Source organism: Ochotona princeps, chromosome 9, assembly GCF_030435755.1.
Source record: "Ochotona princeps isolate mOchPri1 chromosome 9, mOchPri1.hap1, whole genome shotgun sequence".
NCBI classification, from domain to species: domain Eukaryota; kingdom Metazoa; phylum Chordata; class Mammalia; order Lagomorpha; family Ochotonidae; genus Ochotona; species Ochotona princeps.
Window position 1 is genome coordinate 72,369,300 of NC_080840.1, and position 7,610 is coordinate 72,376,909.

Below are 7,610 nucleotides of genomic sequence, written 5' to 3' on the forward strand. Positions count from 1 at the left end.
TTTATGTACAGAACCGACTGCTATATACCTTAAAATGGCTATAAGGTACCATTCAGCTGTCTCGTGTCTATTTCATTTTAGTATTTAGCCATTTGTTGTGTTGAAGTATAATTTTGCTGATCTTGGCAGATTTTAGGGTAATCTAGACTGACTTATAACTCTAACAAGACATTTGTCGACAATTAAGGTGCTGAACATTTTTTTGTTTGTTTGTTTTTGGGGGGGGTGTGCAGGGAAATCCCCAACACCATGGTGAGGAATTCCTGAATACTTTTTAAAAATCTTGATCCAGCCCCACTTTCAGCCTTTTGATTGTTTTACCATGTGGCAAGAAATAGCTTCCCTTTCTGAGATTCTTTCTTCTGCTTCATTCATTCTATAACTGAGACTTTCCATTGAATGTTTGATTTATTGCATTCTTTATTTTTAATAATTCTGCTTGATTTTGTTTCAGTGTTGCTATTTCCTGTGTGCCGTATTCCTTAAGTTTCTTGAATGCCTGCTTTACATGTTTCTTGTTAAGAAGTGTTATAATAAGTGTTTCGAATTCTGTATCTCCCATTTTCTCGGTGTATTCCTCAGTGAACTCTGAGGTTAGCAAAGACTTTGGCTCCTTTGCAGAGGAACCATCAGTAATATTCATTGTGCCTCTGTTTCTTTTGCTGTTGGTCATTGTACTTCTGGCTAGCAGAGTCTTCTCTTTGGGGCAGGTTTCTAAGCTGTGTCATCCACAGATCGACAATTTGATTTTACTTATCGTGGTTGGTAAATAGTTCTTTGCTTTCAACCATTTGTGTCTCTCCCTCCAGTGAGTTCCAGGTCTGGGTTCTTATGTTAGACTTCCACCATGGTCTCCGTAGTCCCAGCTCCTGGCTTACCACTCTCTATCTCCTGTGATATCGTGCTGAGGCTGCGCTGTTTTCTGTACAACCTATCTCCCACTTCTGGTTTGAGTAGCTCCCAGGATTAGTGAGAGATCAGCAGTCCTATAAAGCAAAGTTATTGGTGTTGCTGATCTTGTTGGAACCTGTTGCCTGTTAGGTCCGGGGACCACAGGGACCTGTTTTGATTCGTAAGAAGCCATAGTCGGTATTATTTTCCTGTGGGGCCAGTGGAATGCACTGAGCTCAGTGAGTTTGCCCCCAGCTTAGCACATGCAGAGTTCACTGTTGTCCCTGTAGTCTTATAGCTTTTGCCACACTATACAAAATGGCTCCTGATATGCCACTTGTGGATCTGTATTTACTGGCTGTTAGGTCTGAGGTCTACTGGGACCTAACTTTGGTGGAACCTGTAGGATGCCACATTGTTGCAGTTCACTGAGCCAGAAATGAGTTCACTCCCAGCTCAATGCATGCACAGTCCTGTCCCATAGCCTTTATCTCCTTACATAAAATGGTGTCTGATTTGGCTCTAGAGGACGGAATGGGCTGTGAAATCTACCCTGCTCCTGCACCACCTGTCTGGGGACCTGCCACTCTGTCTCTGCTCCTGATCAAATCAAACAGAACAGCAGAATGGGCAGCTCTTTGTCTGGTTTCACCTCCTGAGCTCCCAGTGAACGTCCATTCCAACCTTGTTGAAGGTAGAATTCTGGGTGCCAGTGCAGTTAAGATCACCATTCGCTGAATGCTGCTGGGTATTGGTCACTGCAACACCACACCATTGTGTCCGCTGCTGTCCTGTGTCTATCAGTCTACAGGTGCCCCTCTGCTGTTGTTCTGTCCTTTCCTATTTCCTGGAATGTGCCCCCTCTGCTTCACACTGGCATGTGATAATTGGAAGAGAAGATTCTGGATGGCTTCTGGAAATTGTATCTGATGTAGTCCTGGCAGACAGTAGGTTTTATATAAATATTTGTTGATTGCAACATGTGGGTTTGTACCAGGGAGGCAGGCTTCAAAGTGTGTGCATGTGTGTGCTAGGTCTGCAGGCCTCTGTGCACTGGGCTTTACAGCTTGCCCTTAGTGAGGAGGTGGTAAATGTCCACCTGCTGCAGAGTCAGCTGAGTTTGTTCAAGTCCACAGTCAGGACACTGAGTGCTCCTTCATCACCATGAATCCCAAAGGGACTAGAGAAAGAAACGGAACACCATGTCTTGTGGGTCTGACGTCTCATCTTTGCAGAAGTGCAGCCAGGAGCAGCACCCTGCCTTCCTAGCTTGCACAACAAGCTCAGGGCACTTTCTCCCATGGTTCTCTCAACAACCCTGCCAACCCCAGGGGCACGGGAGAACAAACATCAGGCCACCCACACCCAGCTCTGCACCTGCCTCTTTCAATCCTGGCTGCCCTGGGACGTGTCCAGGGTAGCCAGAACAATTTATGGCTGCATCACCAGCAGGGCCTTTCGTGGGTGTGAATTCTTTGCCACAGTCTTTTCCGGAGGAGTTTCCCGTGGGATTTGGGCCCCCTGCTGCCCTGGTTTCCCTGGGGAGATGTTCTGTGCCAAGGGACCATGACTCATGAGCTACAGGAAGTACTTGGCACACTCCCTGTGTGCTGAAAGAAAACAAATGGCCCAGAAGCAGTTGCTGGGGTTCGGGGGGAGGGAACAGGTAGGGGCAGGGAAAGTCCCTGGTGGAAACACTTGACAGTGTGTGGTGGAGATTCACCAGGGTTTGGAATAACTGGAGACCCTATGGACCTGTGGGACAGTCAGTGTAGGTAGAGCAGTCTCAGGTGCTCCAGCACTTTTTGCTTGCATCTTCCTGTCTGAGCCAAGTGTCTAGGCTTTTATACCACACTGGGCTTCTTCAAGAAATACATTTTTTTTTTTTCCGGAAAAGCAGATACACAGAGAGGAGGAAAGACAGAGATAAAGATCTTCTGCTGGTTCATGCCTCAAGTGGCCGCAATGGCTGGAGCTGAGGCAGTCTGAAGCCAGGAGCCAGGAGCTTCTTCCAGGTCTCCCAAGTGGGTGCAGGGTCCCAAAGCTTTGGGCTGTTCTCAACTTATTTCCCAGGACACAGGCAGGGAGCTGGATGGGAAGTGGGGCTGCTGGGACACAAACCCGTGCCGATATTGCGATCCCTGGGAGGTGAGGACTTTATCCATTAGGTTATCACATCGGGCCCTAAGAAATACTTATTTTTTAGGCACAGGGAGAAAAAGTGAGTGAGTGATCCTGTCTGCTCGTTCATTCTGTAAGTGCATGCAACAACTGTGACTGAGGTCAGGAGCCGGGAGCTCTTTTTGGTCTCCCACACAAGCAGAGGTAACCCAACAACTTGCGCTGTCAGTGCTGCCTTCTAGACCAGCCCATTAGCAGGAAGCTGGAATTGGGAGCTGAGGCAGGACTCAAGCCCAGGCATTCCAATGCAGGGAAGTGGGTGCACCAAATGTGTCCTATGCGTGACCTCCTAGGATTTTGGCCTCAACTGCTGTCCTCTTAAAGGCTATTATAGATTTGTTCCCACTTCTCTTCGTCAAACTACCCAGTTCTCTTTCCCTCCACAAACTTGATCTTGGCCAGCACTGACAAGGAAAGCAGTTGGTCTACGAAGCCGAGTGGTCTTACGGGAACTGTTCTTTAAGGGGCGTGTTCATCATCTACCCATTCACATTTTTTTCTGATAATAAGTATGCATTCAGAGCACAGCATGGGCTAGACTCTGGATCTAGAGACAGGAGAGTAATGACTGTTCTTTGTCCCAGTGGGGCTTCTGAGAGGGGCCATTTAGAGGGAGGACAACTGCCTTCCCCTCTCCCCTTCCTAGGGTGTGGTAATCAAGATTCTGAGGGCAAAAGACTTTAAAAAAAGTTTTGGATATGACAGGGAGTATGTGCTATATTTATGAATCTAACACATGTCCCTTAATATAGTATTATTTTGCTGCAAATTTCAGGATTTTATTCTTGCTTTAAAGGACTTGACTGAATTCTATTGAGTATATATGCTACATTTTCTTTACTCAGTTATCAGTTAATGAAAGCCTTGGTTGTTTTATTATCTTGGCTGTTGTGGATGGTGTTTCAATGGAAATGAGAGTATAGATCTCCCTTTGATTTCATTTCTTCTGGATTTATACCCAGAAGTGGGGTAGCTGGGTCATTCTTTGAGGAACCCTCATAATATTCTCCATTATGCTTATACCAGTTTGAATTCTGATCAATGGTGCATAAGGATTCCCTTTTCTTCACCTCCAGTCCAATATTTGTTATTTTGTCTCTTTTGATTATAGCCATTCCATCTCGCTGCAACAGAATGATACCAGTGATGCCTCCCTAATATTTTGGTTCACGTTTCTCTGATGGCTAGTGGAACTGAACATTTTTTCTTAGGCTTGTTGACTATGTTTCTTCTTTTAAGAACTGTCAGAACCTTTGCACATTTTTAAACTGGATTGATATTTTTCCTGTTGAGCTATTGAAATTCCTTGTATATTCTGGATATTAATCCCTTGCTCAATGCGAAGTTTGCAAATATTTTTCTTGATCTGTTAGCTGTCTCCTCACATTGATCATTTCCTTTGCTGTGTGGAACCTTCTTAGTTGATATATTTCCATCTGTCTAGTTTTGCTTTTGTGGTTCGTACTTTGGGGAGACCTTACCTAGAATATCGTTGTCTATGATTATGTCTTAAAGTGTCTGCCTTGTGCTTTCTTTTAGCAGTTTTGTAGTTTAGGTATTACGTTTAGATTTTCCATCTCTTTTGAGTTGGTTTCTGTATAAGGTAAGAAGTGGAGGGGGTAGGGCTTGATCTTCTGCACATAAGAACATACGGTTTCCCCAACATTTTCCTCCATGGTGTGTTGCTAACACCTTTGTTACATTGGCTTTGGATGTGTGGATTCCTTTCAGGGATTTCTATAGATTTATTATTATGTCAGTACCATGCTTTTTTGGTGACAATAGCTCTGTTGAATGTTTGAAGATCATCTACTGTGATACGTCCAGCTTTGTTCTTTTTGTTCAATATTGCTTTGGCTACTTGGGGTCTTTTGTGCTTCCATATGAATTTTTAAATATTTCCTAGTTCTGTGGAGAATGTTGTTCATTCGTTTGATGGGGCCAAGTCCCAAGAGCTTCTCTCTCTGTTCCCCACTGTGTCTCATTACTCTGCCTTTTATTTCAAAAGGTATGTTCCAGGCATGAGGCCCAGAAACTCTGTCAGGGTCTTTGGGAGCCCACACTTCTTGTCAGTGCCCCCAGCTAAGTGTTGTGATTGCTTTACAGTGACAGGGTCAGGAACCTGGACACTGAATCTCGGAGTCCTTCTGTGGCCTCAGGGAAAGCTCCCAGGCGGCCCATGGGTTGGGAGTGGGGTGGGCATGCCTGGGAAGGCCTGTTTGTTCTTTGTGCACTAGAGAAGCCCACAGTGCCCATCTGGATTCAATCAGCTGTCACTGGTTGCTAAACACCAGGCAGCTGCAAGGCCATCTTGGAATCGCCCGCTCTCAGCGTGGGTGTGGTGCTTCCCAGGCCAGGTCTGCCATTCATCAGAGCTAGCTTTGCTTCTCATCCTGGAGGTCGGCTGCAAGTTGACTCTCCAGGAGGAGAACATTTTATTTATTTATTTATTTATTTATTTATTTATTTATTATTTTGTTGACTTGGAATCAACAGGTTATATTAAAAAGAATGTCTCCTTGTGGCCAGGATGTCTCTCTCTTGGCCGAGAGGGTGGCCCTGGCAGGCACCCCCTGTTAGTTTTGGGCAGAGCTCTGGGAAGGGGTGTGACATGGAGGAGCTGGGCTGGCGGCTCTCAGGGCAGGCCAAGCTTCCCGCTCAGCTCAGCTGGGAAGGGTCTCTCTCCTGCTCTTCGCACACTCACTGCTTTCCTGTAGTCATTGGAAGCCTAATAACCTAGGCAGGATCAGGTGCCTTAGGCTGGATTGTCTCCTTGGCAGAGTTTTCTGGAGCATTCAACAGTCCCATCTCTGGGGATCCTGGGGCTGGCACTGTGGGGCAATGGGTTTAGTGGTCTCCAGCAATGCTGGCATCTCATACATGAGATGTTTGGACTGCTCTGCTTCTGATTCAACTCTCTGCTAGTGCATTTGAAGAGCAGTGTAAAATGGCTCCAGGTTCCTGGGCTTCTTCACCCACATGGGAGACCTGGAAGGAGTTCCAGGATCCTGGCTTTGGTCTGGTCCAGCTTCCATCACAGGGACCACTTAGGGAATGAACCAACAGATGGAAAGCTCTCTGTCTCACTACATTTTCCTTTTAAATAAATAAATATCAAACAAATAAATGCACCTTTAAAAAAAGCAGCAACCCTGTGTTCTAGGATGACACAGTCCAGAGGGGAAGATGAAATGTTTCTATCACAGCAAAAGCACAGAATAAATGCAGTGGAGCAAGAGTTACCATGGAAGGACCATAGGGCAGGCTGGGAAGTAAGAGAATGAAAGAAAGGCTGAGATTCCCGGGGTTGATCAGAAGCTGCAAGGTGGTGTGGGAATTAGAATCAAGGGCTTCAACAAAAGACATGGACCAGAATGAGCTTGAAATACTTACAGAATTTGGACTTGTGGATTCTGATACTGGCTATTTAGTTGCACTAGGCAGACAGAGCATTCTGATAAACACTGTACAAATATATACCAACTTGGCAGTGGATGTAGCTATCTCTATATCTATTTTATGGATATGGGAGAAACTAGTTCAGAGACATTGAGAAACACATCCCAAGTCATGTGGTTAGTAAGAGGGATTAAATAGAAGTGAGTTCACCTCCAAAGTCTCTTCTTTCATCTTCTGGTGGTAGTTGGGAAAGGATTTCCATCTGCCTTTTCTGTTGCTGGCTATCTTGTGAGTGGTACAAGCTTTGTTTGTTCAAAGATGGTTTATGGTGAAAAGGCTTAGAAGATGGCAGTAGTATTTACTCTAGAATGAGGGAAGGCCTGCTCACCACTTATTATAAAAGAAACCCAAGCACTGTTCTAAAAGAAACCTCCCCTGTCACAGAATCGCACTTCACATTTCAGCAGGTCCTCTGTATTGTCCTGTGGCGATCAGACCTTGGGGACCCAGGACCAAATGTGCTGATGCTCATGCAGGTTGCTGTTCTGTGAGAATAAAGTCCTTTGTCTCTGACCCAAGGGTCTTTTGTCTTCTGCCAGCATCTGTGAGATGAGTTGTCATCTCTGTAAGCAGGGAAAAATTTCAGACACTTCATAACTCTTGATGTGTGTGTGTGTGTGTGTGTGTGTGTGTGTGTGTGTGCTCTTGCACAGATGGAACGAGGATGAGGGAAAATTCTGGGAAGGGGTGGGATTGTGAGATTGAGGAGGCAGGAACTGTAAGTGCTTGTTGCAGATCAGCAGGTACATGTGTTTTTCCAGCATGCAGAGCTTGTGGGAGGGTCAAGTTAGAGATGGAACTGAAGGAATAAATTATGGAGAGTTCACAAGCAAGAAAACAAGAGTGTTATGAGGAACAGCTGCCAGAGACAAGACTGAATCTGGAAACATTTCTTCAACATCATACAGGATTGAATTTTAAAGTAGTTCAAAGCAAATTCTTAGTAATATATTCTGTGCTGTTGGCTTAGAGGACGCCATGAGCCCATACCCCAAGTCCTGCTGTACTCCTTTTCCTCATGCCTAGTGGGCCAGTTGCTACCCTGATTTTCTCCCTTCTGGATGGCTCATTTCCTTATT